Below are 16,423 nucleotides of genomic sequence, written 5' to 3' on the forward strand. Positions count from 1 at the left end.
CGTGTGTTGTTTTATAGTGTGTGTTGTCGTGCTGTGTTGATAGTTTGTTGTTGTATTGTGTGTTATGTGGTTTTATTGTTTTTTGTTGTCGTGTGTTGTGTTGTATTGTATGGTGTTGTGTTATTGTTGTGTAATGGTATGTTGTATGTTGTTGTGTGATGTTGTGCTATTTTGTGATGTTTTTGTTGTGTTGTGTGATGTTGAGTTGTATGGTGTAATATTGTGTTGTGTTATGGTGTTGTTTGTTGTTGTTTTGTATGATGTTATGTTGTGTAGTGTGGTGTTGTTGTTTTGTGGTTGTTTTGTATGTTGCTGTGTGATGTTTTGTTGTGTCGTTGTGTGTTATTGTGTGTTGTTGTGTTTTTTTTTTGTTGTTGTTTGTGATGTTGTTGTGTGGTTTTGTTGTGTGTTGATGCATTGTGTTGTCGTATGGTGTTGTTGTGTTGTGTTGTTGTGTGTTGTGTGTTTTAGTGTTGTGTGGTGTGTGGCGTTTGGTGTGGTGTGGTTTTTCTGTAGGTTCTCTGACTTTCTACTAACTCCTAGACCTGGCACGTCTTGAAATGACCCAGACTGTTAATAGGACATAAAACAAAAATAAACCAAACCAAACTAACTAATGCATTTGTCCGACAACTTTTTCTGAATTTCTGCACTTATTTGCTTCATAATATCTTTTAAAAAATAGATAAAAATGTACAAAAAAATCTTGGGCTATAATGAAAATATTGACCTTAAATTTTAGCACTAATTCTTCCAAATTAAGATATATAGATCGAGTCGACTGAGGCCAGTCATCGGGAAAGTTGGGTTACGTAATAAAAAAGGAACGAGTTCTTTTGGGATCACCTTTCAACGGTGTCCATTTTCAACGGGTCGTTGTGAAAAGTGCACTTAAAGTTAAGTTTTCAACGGTTTTTGGGGTAATTTTTAATCGGGGGTCCATTTTCAACGGTACATCGGATAAACTTGTGCTTTATCCGTCAATACGATGGCTTTATCCATCAATACGATTCACGTGCCATATGTGAAATGTTTCCCTGGATTGTTTATTGGCTTGAATTGTAAATTAAACAACTCTATGTAGAGAATTTATTGTAAATGTGTAATAATTTCATATAGTTTAAGATGAATAAATTTCTTAATTAAGTCAAATTTTTTTTTTTTTTAAAATGAACCTATTTTGCAATGACTCAATGATATTTCCCATGGTAGTTAACAGTGCAATGGATAGAGAGCTTTACTATGTGCGGTTAAGCGAGCGTTGCTCCAGTCCGAGAGAAGTATAAAACGGAATATTAATAGTGGATGTCATTTTAATCTATAAATAATAGGTCTAAGGGGTTAGGAGAGAGCGAAGGGTGCAAAAAGGGCAAAAAACCATATACAAAATTATTTATGAAGTAGTAGTTTTGTCATTGGCTAAAGGGAAGTGACTAATCGATTGGATTTTTTCCAACTGACGGCATGTCATTCTATTATTTAGATAATTTTTGAATGAGGGTAGAATATCATATCTGTCGTGATGTTTGTCTCGAGTTTCACAATGTATTTACTATGCTTTTCGGTTTGCAATTTTTCCAAATAGTGTGAAGTTTTAATTCCAAATGTTATCTTAATCACAAACCGTAATGGTGTTTCATCATTTATTTTCAAGAAAAAAAAATAGTCTTGAAGTATTCCATTTCACCAAATATTCGTTCCGTAAAATCATTTTTTTTTAAATAAGAAATAAAACTGTCACAAAGATTGTGAAATATTTTATCAAGTAAATAAAATAGACTTAAGTATACAAATTAAAACAACATCAATTAACAGTGATCATATACAGTTTTCACAATAGAAAAAACCATTACTTAGTATTCACATGAATATACTATTATTAAAAGATTTATAAATCATGTTTTCTTTTCATTTCTAGTCCACTAAATAAGTTGATATAAGAACTCAGAATTGAATCATTAATGACAAAAATATTAAGTGAACAAAACTAAACAAAAATATAGCAAAACTTGCAAGTCCGTATATAGCAGGTGATCGGTGATATATTGACATGACTGTTATTTAAAAATAACGTAGATTTTTTTTCTAAATTAGGTATTCCATCAACATTTTATGTAATGGAAGTAATAATTAGATACAACGATATTAGACAAACAATTTGGGAAAAACAAGTTGATAATAATACAATATTTTTTTCAAAAGGTTAATAAAAAAGGGAACAGAATATACATTATGTATGTATTAGTAAAAAGTTTAATACTTACAGTATCACCATAAAACCGTAATCGTTGAAAAACTATGATGTTATCTTTATGTATTATATTGATCGTGACATTATATTTTAGTATTGATTGTAGTTTTTTGTTTCATTTTAGAACATTTTATTGTCAGATTTTAAACACAATTGAAGTCCAAATTACCTATTTAACTCAAACAACAGCTGGGGACCCGATTTTGGATGAACTCATGGTATTCAAGTCATCAGAGGTTGGTCATATTACAGTTATCTCAACAATGACAAACATACATGTCAATGACAGTCATCTCAACAAAGACAAACATACATGTCAATGACATTTGTCTCAGCAATGACAAACATACATGTCAATGACAGTCATCTCAATAAAGACAAACATACATGTCAATAACATTTGAATTTCTGCGTTTTACAGCATTTTAACTATTATTTATAATTATTATTATCTATTTTAACATACTACACTTATGTCCTTGATAGAAAGGGTACACAAATCTTTTCGAGGGAAAAGGGTCATTCGGTAAAAGCGGTTTGAGCTATCCGGAGGTTCGTCATTTTAAATATATAGGGCATAGTTTGGACCATGCGATCAATTCGACGGATGGGGGTATTCATGGAATGTTAGTTAGATGTGCTATATTGTATTAGCAACATACAAAAAAAACAGTCTTAACATAAAATGTCTGGTGCAAAAAGCGTTTATATTTGTTACCGCTTCAAATGTCCGTTTGTAGTGTTCTACACTGATGTCGCTACAAAAAATCGAACGCCACGGTAACCGACTCCCCAGTATTTTCGTTTGTAGCTTCGATTTCGAGCTCTGTCTTACTGAAGGTCATCTGTACCCAGACAGACCTGTCTCGACCTTTAGATGTATCTGGCATTTCGATCCTGAACTGTCCTATCTTTGTACATTCTGGATCTGTCACATACATCGGGTTCCTCTTTTTAGAGATGTACACATTGAAATCTATACCAGTTTGATCGGTATTTATGGGCCTATACGACTTTTTAACCTGTGGTTCACCAATGGTAACAGAATCTCCCTCCCGTATATGTACGCTGAATAAATCCTTACATTTTACACTTCCGTCTGATACAACAACACGCTTAGAAATGTCATGCAAGGCCTCGTCAAAATCATCACTCACTTGTACCCCGTAAGTGTACTTACAAACTCTCGACTTGATCGCCCTTGGTTCGTGCCCGAAGATAACAGCTCCCTTGAGAACTGCCAGCCCTGCATCTTGCGGAACAATCATTCGGAGACTTGGGAAGTTTCTTTTGATTTCCTCCTGAAGAACGAGACACTCCGAAAATCCTCCGACCATCAGTATGCTTGATACCCCCCTAGCTGACGGATTTCTTAAAAGCTTCTTCAAATGGTCTACGGTATGCCTTGTCGGATCCTTGAACAATTCCTTTGCCCTGTCCCCGCTTACTCTAAATTTGTCACCGACGAGAGACATATTATCTTTGAATTGTGGTTTCGATTTCACAATCGTAGCGATATCCTGACCATTTTCTTCTTTACAAGCATCAGTCATTGAAGATGGAACCTTGAATGTAGTTTTGTCCTCGGATGAAGCATTCGGTTTTATTGTGCGTTTCTTTACTTCGAAATCGCGCAGGAAATCAACCATGTCTGCTTTGTTGTTTTCCATGAATCTGTGAAATGCGCCATTGCCAATGATTCCTGATAAGAGAAGTTGGAAGGAGTTGTCCACCTTGGTACCTCCCCAGTCTCTACCATTGGCCTTGTGGATTTCCTTTAGTGATCCATCCCGCTGTACCTGATGTATCATGATGTCTATCGTACCACCTAAAATAATTCTTTTTGTTAAAAAGAGTATAGAAAGTATCGAGTTGTGAATTTGTATTTAATTAAACATATCATAATGTGTACTAAACGCTACCATAGCACTTTCAAAAAAGATAAAACAAAAATGGCATAGTTTAGATTCAAGTGTCTAAATACAAATTGCGACCACTGATGATACTAAAACATAGACCAGTACAATAGGTAACTGATATATCTATCCAATTTCAATGCTTTACATAGTTCAAGAATCATATTCTTAATAAAAGTATAACCGTGTCATTTGTTTATCGTTCTCAGTTTATAATATTACGAACCACTCGAAACAAAATCTACGGGGTACCGGTTAATGTATTCTTATCCGTTGTTGGTATAAAGTTGTTGATTCAATTTTAAATGCTATTGGCAACTTTTGGTTGAATATACACGTCATATAAACGTCAATTAAAACATATTATGTGTTTTACTTCTTGGCGTTATAGAAATTACCAACATTGGCAAATAACAGATGGCAGGTTAGAGAAGAAACTTCATTCGCGTGTCATGAATTAATATACAGTCATATTTCATGGACCGGTCATCACATTATACCTACCTCCAGCGTCCAGAACAACGTACTTGGACCCGGAAGTAAAGCCCTTCATTCCGCCCTCTCCTCCTTTTCGTTCCACAGGAAGGTATTTGCAGTAAAGAGATGCAGCTTCTGGTTCTAAAGCGATCTTTAGGCGATTTCCATCAATACCTGCCTTAAAATAAGAATGATATAGCTAGTATTAACTAAAGATGTAAGTGAGTTAGGCATCGGTATTCACAAATTTATTTGACACAAATGTATGTTTTCTATAACATTCATTACACGTATTCCCGTCGTCAAAAATATTAGAATACTTTCTAATCATAATTATATAATAATTTCAATTACTTTAAGGACTCATCATAATATATAATTTTCAGTTGTTCCTACGTTCATGGGTTTTCACATGAAATACTTACTGCCACAGCCGCCTCCCGCATGAACTGTTTTGAGGCATCAGACCAGATTGCCGGGACAGTGAGGACCCAGAGGATATCGGAGGACTGTATGCCTGTCATCTGGTTATTGCAAGTCTCCATCATATGGTCCTTGAGATATTTGATAGCTGCTGTGAACACCTTGATAGCCTGCATTGATTGGCCCTGATCATCTTCCAAGGTAAAGTCTCGATTTAAGCACTAGAAAAATATAACTGCAGTTAAATATTTAAACCAAAATACACGTAAACAAGTGGGTGAAGCAGGACATTCATTTAGGTTAAGGTTAGTATGTCCCCGACATCTCCTACTTGGTCACATATTAGAATTTGTCCCGACATATTACCACACGACATTTCCTACTTGGTCACATATTAGAATTGTCCCGACATATTACCAAAAGTCATTTCCCACTTGACCACATATATGAATCTCATATGTGGCCTAGTAGCCATATTCACATGATCGTCGGTACTTCGGCTCTCCATCACAATGTAAATCTGCTAAGTCCTTAAATAAAATGACACTGACTGTTAATGTGACATCAAAATAATTAAACCAAAGCATTAATTTAATACGTACTCTATTTTCATAAAGTTTATTTTGAATCGTCGAAAATATCGCCATCCCTCTTGTTCTTCGTCTAGGAGCCAGATCAGCATACTTGTCTTCAGCCTCGAATCCAAAAGAGTGGAAGACCCCATTGGGTTTAAAGAGGACGCATGTGGAAGTCTTCAATGACATCAGAGCTGCTCCCGCTGCCCAGCTGTGTGACGAAACTTTTAATGGATTAAGTTCATATTCATGCCGGAAGGAGAAGGCGTACCCGGAGTACGTGGTCCCGAAGTCAATAGCAGCAACTAGTAGATGGTTTTCTGAGGAAGCCATACTCACGTTTCTGAAACAAACATCGACTGCTGTAATATAACGATGCCTTGATATGGAAATTTAATTTAAAGATTTAAGTTAAAGTAAGCTATGTATAATATATATAAATTGATAATATGGTTGACCAATGTGAATATGTCTTCAGGCAGTTGGTTCAGGAACATCGTCTAAGAATTAAGTCCATATAGGAAGTTATTTCATATCTAGGAAGTTGTTATTCAATCATTGCCTGACATCATTTTAGGGAATCGTGATCTTTACGCCATTCCTGCTTCCTGGTATCGAATATATAAGAGACTAGGGATATTCTTTAAAACGCACTACATACGCAACATACATTACAGACATTGCAGACATGATACACTTCCCACCACGACACGTCTGAATATACCAACTCTAGGAAGCATGGAAGTTATTTGTATGAACATGTATTTTAGTAGACAGAGAAGTTATGATTGTAATTCCCGTCAGGATGTATAGGACTATACGGTCCGTTATCCACTATACTAATCATGCATATGGAAACAAATAAAAAACCATGGAAAGAAGACAACGTCTTCATCGTAATTAATCATCAACCAAAACTACCAAAAAATACATCATCAACGAGAATTTTTTTTATAGATACATTACACTGCGTTTGAAATAATTGATTTGCATTGTACTATGTTTAATGTTTCATCAACGTTTGATAAGTAATACAAACCGATATACAACACCATATTAGTAAATTGATATTTTTGAAGAAAAGATTGATTTTGCATGTTGATATGGAATATTTTCTTCGTAAATATTTATTGCTCCCTCAAAATATTTAAAAAGTAGTGTTACGAGCTTGCAGTCTCGTATGTTTTCTAATTCTGTTTTCTTTTTATGTTTTATTTCGGTAATTATTTGAATTTACATTTTCGCGTGAATTTCACATGAATTTCGCATAAAAATATACTTTGAACCCCAGTTTTAAGTGAAATGAACGCGAAGAAATATTGCCTGTTGATTCGACCTAATTAATTTCTGCCCATCCCTTCTCCTTATGTACATGCATTTGATTACAAATTACATAGACTTCACTTTAGCTTGGTTAGTTTATAAAGTATAAATGGCACGAAATGTAAATATTAAAGCATTAAACTATATTGCTTTTTTTATGGTGCAGATTTTTTTTTCAAATCAAATTTTATTAAAAAACATAAAACATAATATTCCATAACATCTAGTGTCCTCACACTGGATTGATTCATTCAACACCCAATCATCCTTACTTTTTCACTCAGCCTTATCTACTTTACATACTATTTTAACCTTCCTGTTTTTTAAATATATATATATTTATATATAATTTTTATATAATCCCTATACACATCTATAGATATATAGTACCTCTCAACTACAGGAGGATTCCGGACAAAATATATGGCTGATGAGATGTGTCTCTCACGTAAGCTATTGCTTTTGTCCTCCCATAGTGAGAGGTGGCTAGACTTCAAGTGAGAAAAAGATGATTTCATTTTAAAACAGTTGTTTTGCTTAAAAATCACTCTATAAAAAAACGTCAACGGGGTTTGGAATAATTGAATTAAACATATATGTATATTTCATTAATGTAATGATAAGTAATACAAGAATTACATACTGGGTATCGGTATGTATCACCATATTAGTAAAATGATACTTTTGAGTAAAAGAGTGATTCTGCATGTTGTCATAATACATTCTCGTCGTAAATGTTTTTTTACAAACCTATTACTCCTTAAAACAGTACGAAGTTGTGTGATGAGCTTGCAGTCTGATATGTTTTTATTTGTGTTTATTTTTATCTTTTTGTTTCGGAAATTAATTTGCATTTATTTGTTGATTTAACCGCCCTACCACTTCTTCTATATTTGGGGATCAAAGCAATGTGCAATGAAATCATGAAAATATAAATCCCGAGAAAATAACCAGGTAACTAGTTCCTGCCCCTCCCTTCTCCCAATGCAATGCCCCGATTACAAACGTATCTAGAATTATCTATGTGATACAATACAGTCATATTGAAACGTATAAATAAAAAAAATCTATCAAAACCCATTCAAAATGGTTATAGAATCGTATTGTACGCATGTGTGTAACTAGGTATCAAATACATTGATTTTTTTGTACATTTAACACATACTTATTTCAAGTGTGATTGACTTCATTATTTCTGTCAGGCTTTTTATGCAATTGATTGTGTCAGCACAATACCGATAACCAATTTTTTACAGCTACTCTGTGAAAAATAAATAATATTAAAAATATATATGTTCCTATAATATTTGTTGGTTTTTCACAGTTTCAAAAAATACACGATTGACTGGATAAAACTTGAAAAATGATGTACTTGTAAAAACTTTCAATGTCGATATGATTATATTTCACTCAAAAATAGCATATTTATGCTAGATATGAATAGTAATACAGTTCCTGATATCAATAATTCCTGGAAATTGTCATCGAAGTATAACACCGGGACAATCTGCCGGTACTGGCTATCGATAATTTAATTTACAAAATAATAGAAAAATGCCTGATTTTTGCTTCCCCACGGGAATATACCCCAGGTGCGGATAATGCGTAGGAATATTATGGAACACGGTCCACATAATAGAACATTAGCAGTGTAAAAATTCAAAATGTAAAATTGGAACAAATTACAGATTATTAAACAATATAAATTTGAAATCTAAGTATCGGTATATATAAATATAGCACACGCTCACAAGTTTTTCGATGTGTAAACCTGACAGCATGGGGTTTATATATCACGGTTAATACAAATATTGCAACATTATTTTAAAGCAGCACAAAGTATATTGAAGAATTTGATTATTAAACGCTTTCGGTTTGTATATACGTAATACAGTGATCTATATTACTTACTTTCTGCAACCCAAATCTCAATTCTGGATAATTAAATCGTGTATTTGTCATGGAAGAATCATAACGGTTTATTTATTTATGTAAAACGATAGTCAATTGTTGTAGTTAGCATTTAATTTAGGGTGTTAATATAAATATCGAAAGAAAAATCAAGGTCACAATCTACGCGGTTATTATACGTCTTAAATATATTGAAATAACGAGGACTTATGTCCATAAAGGTTTTTAACTAAATTGATATTATAGTCACAATTAAAAATGTTAGCAATTTCAATCAAATCTCAATGCAAAAATATTTACTATAACACACCGATAAACATGACAAATGACACTGTCGGTCACCGAGGAGCCGGGTGTGTGGCTGCTTCGTACCGGCTGGGTGTGTGATTCTGATAATTGCGTTACACATGTTGCCCAATTTTGCGCACTTCGTGAGGAACACTACAGACCATTAAGCACAATACACATATGTTTTAAATGACGGTGTATTACAACAAACTGTATTGTTTAAATCGATATGTTAGTATATAAACTAAATACATTTTATAATCGCACAGATGTATAGAAAATGTTAAAAACAGGGTGTAATACTACCTACGAAATTTATAATACAGCTAAAAAATTTCATAATATCAAAACACACCAAAAAACAAATATTATCAAATAATTAAACATACAATATTATTGTTTCTGATCAAATATAAATCCGACATACACAAAGCATTTAGATATCATATATGTAAACATGAGAAAAAATACACACATATAGATAACAGCAAACCAATCGTTTAGAAAAATACAACGGATCCAAAAACAACAAAACATAAGTTGTACCATTGACATTTGCTTTTGACATTAAATTACATTGGAGTAGTAATGCAAGAAAACTGTCTCTTTTCATTACCTTCATATATGTACAAGTGAGAGACTGACATATCTAATTTAAACCATAATTTATACATATACCACTTCATATGTAAGGGTGGATGTCTATATCTCCTTTCTTCTAAAGGGACACAGTCATATGTAGGGGTGGTGGTTATCCTTTCTTCTATCGTTTCTTGTCAACATTCCTTTGGTTATCTTTTTTTTATTATTTTCTTACAATGTGTATTTTCGCCTTATTTGCTATTATTTTGTACGTATTATTGATTACACATATATAAATGTCTGTTGATTAAACTCTTTATTTGTCGGGGAATGATTGAATCAGTCAATGAATGAATGACTCAATCAATCAATAAAGGCAACTGATTTACATACAGCATGAATTAAATCCTTTTTCTTACACTATTTAGTAATACGTTTAAAACGTTCCATTAGGAATGTGATACCGATACTAACTCGAGCGTTTCGTTTTCTTTATGCAACTAATTGGGATAGGAAAGTTATAACTCCACAACAGTTTTCTCAAATATCAAATCAATTTATAGATGATAATCGATATAGTATACCCGATCCACATGTACAAACGAACACTACCTGTATTAATAATTCTTAACAAAGGAATACATTACAGTTATATAATCTATGTGTACATATATGTATCGTAACCCCCCCTCCCCCCCCCCAAAAAAAAAATAGTAAAAAAAATGTAAAGATGACGTCATAGTCAATTGCCCCATTAACGATTACCATCATATGATAACCCAAGCCATATAACATAATAGCATAAAATAATAGTATACCTTCCATGCTTGAAAATTATATAAAACTCATGTTAAAAGATTATGAAACATAACATAATCTAGAACATCTCAATATTGATATTAAGGTGGGGGTTCGATTAGACACAGGGCCTATATTATATTTCTCCTACACATACTTGTTTATCCCATCCAATACGTCACTGGCGTCATCAAAAAAATTGTTTTCCCTATTTTAATTTTATCTTCAAAAACTATGGCTGGTTAAATATACTATAAAGAATACAAAAACTAGATTTGCATTAAGGTTTTAGACCCTGTTGAAATTGGTGATATTTTGTATGGCTATACAACGTATATCACGTTTTAGGTATACTTGATAAAAAAAAAGTGTTTATGAATCAGGCCTTAACTTGGGTTATTACGTTTAACTCGAAGAATGTTGATTGAAAATATGCAAATCATTGTACATTTAAGTTCAGTATGTCCACGGCATTCGGTACATATTTGTATCAAACCATACCATATATTTACTAGTCTTTATAGCATGCACTAGGAGCGCTGTTTTACCAGATTCTTCTGGCAAGCAAACCTCGGGTTTTTTTACAAAATATTTCGAACCTCGGATAGAAAAAATCCCTATCCTTCATATTCATAAATTAATATAATATATATGTAAACATACATTATATGCTGCATTAGTGGTATCACTAATTTAAACAGTCTTAAACCTTAATACAAATTATGTTGTTTGCATTCTTAATAGTTAAACCAGTATGTTTGATTTCTACTTTTGGTTTAGATATATATATCTCTGATAATGAATCCTACTTTCAGTTTTAGATATATATAACGCAATAATGAGTGTGTTGGTCTCTGACGTTCTGACGTGTACCTGTGATTAATAAATAAGTTCAAGGTTACGTCAGAACTTGATAAATGACAGCTTATACGTGCGATCGGGGGAGGTTAAACAAACTTTCTTTCGTGGCTACTAAATTCTCGCAAATTCGAATACATAAATTCGCGAAGATTACCATATGCAGATTAAAAGATAAATGAAAATTCATATCAATTTAACAGATAATGATATTAATTTGCGGAGATAAACATTCGCAATTTTCTATGCATCACGAAATTCGCAAATGCAATTAAAATCGAAAGGAAGCTGTTTTACAGCAATCCTATGACATATTCCTCTTTCAACAATAAAACACATATACATTATGATTAATACCAAATCCATTTCATTGATGTCATCCTAAACACACATGTTAACGGTTTGTGGAAATGATTTCGGTTTATATATACGTAATACAGTAATTTATTTTACTTCCTTGTACATGTCAAATTTGGATAAAACCAACGTTTGTTTCATTTCTAAATCATGTATTTATCATCAAATAATAATAACGGTTTAACTATTTATGTAAAATGATACATGGATTGTCGTAGTCAGTATTTAACCTAGGAATGTTGTCATACATATTGAAAGATATCAAGGTCACAATCAAAACAACTACGAAGTAGTTCATACATATCTTAAAAATTATCAATTAACGGAGGATATCCTAAATTTATAAAATAAAAAGGATATAATCGTCATGATATAAGTGTAAAAAAACTCTATCAAATCTTTGTTGGTGTTACTTTCAATGAAATAGTAAAATCTACTTACTTTTAAACAATTCACACGACAAATGACAGTTTCGGCCACTGATCAGTCGGGTGTCGGCCGCTTCTTACCGGCGGGCAGGTAATTCTGAGAATCTCGTTTTACATGTACATGTTGCCACATGTTTAAAGAACGATAAAAGCGTAGTATAAGAAAATATTTAAATGCAGACATGAAATATCACATATATTTAAAATCCGCTATGCTGCTTCCATCTGAATTGTTTAAATTGGTATGTCGTGGGTAGAGTATTTTAACGTCAACTTTTAGAAAATGTTAAGGGGTTTACTTATACCGTATAATTGTATAATACTACTCATTTAAAATTAATTATTTAAAACATTTACGGATGCGTATGAATTGAACGCCCTGATAGAAGTTACACCACCAAACAAAGACAAGATTCAAAATATCAATCTATATTAACAATCAAGATTTAGTTAGCTGTTTTGCCTCGTGGTTTAGTGTTACTCTACTATAGCAGGATAATTAGGACTAAGCATAAGGGCGACCCGCGCTATGGTAATTAACATTTAAATTTTATGATTTAAAATTATTTAAAGGAAGCGATAGTCAATTAGTTATTAAAGGTAGGCTAATAACTTTGTAAACAAAATTTTTAAACTTGTTTCCATTTTACAAAATTAAAAGCCGTCTCATTTAGGTACAAATATTTGAAGTTTGTGAACGTAAATAGTTAGATCACCGGAGAATAATAATTAGACGTGTTGATACATACAGACATCGGCTATACACAAACAATATTACAAACCTATTCTATTTAAATGCCAGTAACAAGGTATAACGATGATTTTTATTTCAACAAGTAAAGGTAAACTGGTGTAATTGAGCGTCTCCCCCGCCAATAAATAGATATTACAGAAACAGGAAGAAACTGCTTTTAAATGAATGGAAACGATTTAACATACTTAGTTTTAGGATACATAACAAATTGCATGACGCTAGGCCTCTATATATATATTGTTGTATATAGATGACAGAGCTATGCAGACAATCTTCAAAATGCGCGCATTTTGAGATGATTGTCCACGCAATTTATATGTGACATTATATTACAAACAGAAGATAGTTTTAGTAGTGCAAATAACATTATTCACGCATTTAGGGGGTGTGCATTACAACTATTCAAATTAGACGTGGAAAAAACCGATAAACTCCTTAATATGGAACTGTTTATATTTGACGGTGGATAACTCAATGAAAACTAATCGAAAGATATGAATTCATTCTATAATTATCTTAATGAAATCATCTGTAAAGTTTGTTTATACAAACACTGTCCACTTATTTTCCTATATATGAGCGACTGTCAAACTCGAAACGGATCAATTACATAGTCGCAAGACGAAGAGTACATGCTATATGGTATATTGGTATTGGTGATTTTGGGTTTATCTTTAAAGATTAACTTGAATAATTTGTTAAATGTATCGAGATATAACACAAAAATCTTAGAGGAAACCGCGACGACAACCAAGATATTGATATATCTTTGATGATGGTACTGGAAGTATATATATAGTTATACAGTAAATATGGACGCTCATTACGCGATGGACGTTTTGGCGTAAAACGTTTCCGTGTGCAATATTCGATGTGTAATGTACTGAGGGTAGATTTTCCGGGTGGATATGTTCTACTATATTCACAATTCAGATTACTAAACACCACATAAATATATACAAAATATAAACGGCCCAGCCTCCTGGACCCGATAGGGAATACTGATAACAAAACCATATAGAGAGATCCCAATACTGATATCACGCGAGTTTATAATGTTTGCCGGTATCGTTTCATCGGTATCCAAGGACAAATTTTGACTTCAAAAGTGGAACAATTAGTGGATATTGACTTTTTTTTTGCGTTTGGTTACCATTAATTGACAATATAAAGCGGCAATAAAATGCACAAATACAAATAGTGCAAGATTTTCTTTATATTTGAATCAATTCCAGTGTCTATCGGTTTTGCTTACTTGGCCAATACACTGTTTTTCATTGTCCGTTCCTCTAATGTCCATAATTACCATGGTTGTTGTAAGGTTTTAACTTACATAATTTATCCATAAGGATTTATGATTGTGACTTCTGAATAGGGTAAATGTCCGCCAAAAATCACGTCAAGTTACCTGTCAGATTCGGACGATATAGAAAAATATAGCACTGGGTATCATGTGATATTTCCCTGTCCGAGCGTGCGAGAAAGCACTGGGTATCAGTGAGATTTCCCTGTCCGAGGTGCGAGAAAGCACTGGGTATCATGTGAGGGATTTTGTCAGAGGTGCTGAGAAGATGTAGTTATGAGAAAACAAAATAAGGAGTTGATATCGTCATATAACGACTCATATTATCATTATAGTCTCATCAATCACTATCATCATGATCATCACACTACAAAGCACAATTAAAAATCTATCGAACTACAGATACCATTTCCAACCATTTACCCCCAAAAGAAAATATGAGAAATAGAATAATTTGAAAGACAACACAAGAAAAAAGAAAAAATAAAAAGATCCTTATTTTATGAGCCAGGGTCCATTTAAGGACGTGTCAGGCTTGTTTTGATGGAGGAATGCCGGTGTACCCGGAGAAAAAAACCAATCGACCAGTGATCAGAATACCTGGCATCTGTCCACATGGTGATTTCTTTCTACGAAACCCAGAGGTGGAGCCACACGGCCCCTGAGAAAGATCGAAAGATACTCTTTATGATGAACAGTATAGATTGAGAATATACATAGAAATATACATACGGCATCAAAGATCGGTTTAAGCTCTCTCTAAAACTAAAAAAAACCTCAAATTTTGAAGTTGTTTTTTCCATTTCATTGTTTCTTCCATGTTTTAACAATTTTTCATTTTGCTTTTTCAATCTGAGCTTTAAGTAATTCATTTTAGAAGCAAAGAGCATGATAAACTTGCATACTTATTGTTGTGAAAGCATATCCGATAAATGTTTTGTTTCATCAAGAATGGATTTCCTAGCATTGTGCTGAGATAGGCCTAGAAAAATTACAATCCAAAAATTATATAAATGGAATGAATAGAAATTCGTAGTAAAGTTGAAATATGTATTAAGGTTATGTAAAGGCTTTAACCAGTGTACGCCTATAACTCATTGTCTGTGATGCACTTGAACACTAAATTAATTGTTGGTTGTACCCTGGCTAATTGTCAATCTACTGTGGAAATGTAATTTCGTGAATTCTGCTTGTAAAATTCAGTAAAATAAGCTGAAAAAGTGTGGGAGAAGACATTGAAACTCGCCTGTGGGTATTGCATTGATGGCACCAAAATAATCATTGCTGAATCGTGTTCGCGAGTTGTGACTATTGCCATACTCCAACTGTTTGTTTGGCAAAATTCCAGCTAGTAGCGCGGGAGCCTATTATTGTAATGCAAATAGCTGCTAGAAATGGCGGAATCACTAAATAGAATATAAGAAGACATTTTAATTGATATAAGTGCATTGCTCTTATATACACTATGAAGGTACTAATGAAAATGTCTAAGAAGCGAAAACATAATAGTATAAAATGTGGGAATTTGAGGCTATTTCCGGAAATTTTGCATTTTTTTGTACCAAACAAGATCGGTAGAACTATTATTTTTTCGGTGGAAGAGTACTTTCTTGTCATAGAGTACCATTATTGGATGTCTCGAACCATTTGTATCTTATAGAATATGCGTTATTTGTGATCCGCCCATTTATAGCTGCCCTTTTGCATATTTAATACTACTATAGGCTTCCATGCGCTTATTTGCTGGTCCGATTTTTGCCAAAAAAAACTGTTGGTGTACACCGGCATATTTGAACACGATGGCATGATCTATTTGGTTCCATCATTGTAATTAACACGAGTTTTTTTTTTAATTTTTTTTTTCTTCTCCAGATAAATATATCATTTTTTCTCATATTTTACTGAATTTATACAAGCAGCTTCACAAATAACATATCAAACAGTAAGGACTGACAGTTAGCCTGGGTACATACCAACAATTAATGAAGTTAGTTTTTGTTCAATTGCAGCACCGTATATTGAGTGTGTAGGCTTGCTAATAAACTATCAATGTTTAAAGCATTTTAACATGAAAACTTAAGTACATTCTTGACATTTATTGGTATTCTAACAAATATGACAAAAGTATATATAAAAAAATATATTCTGTTGACGCAGTGACCGTAACAAAATCGTATTG

At 33.0% G+C, this 16,423-nt stretch overlaps 1 pseudogene; it reads right to left on the reverse strand.

Annotated features, from left to right (window-relative positions):
• Positions 1-1,834: 1,834 nt before the first annotated feature.
• LOC138328347 (heat shock 70 kDa protein 12A-like) lies at positions 1,835-12,356 on the reverse strand (annotated as a pseudogene).
• Between the last annotated feature and the right edge of the window lie 4,067 nt (positions 12,357-16,423).

This window comes from Argopecten irradians, chromosome 7 (assembly GCF_041381155.1).
Source record: "Argopecten irradians isolate NY chromosome 7, Ai_NY, whole genome shotgun sequence".
Lineage (NCBI taxonomy): Eukaryota > Metazoa > Mollusca > Bivalvia > Pectinida > Pectinidae > Argopecten > Argopecten irradians.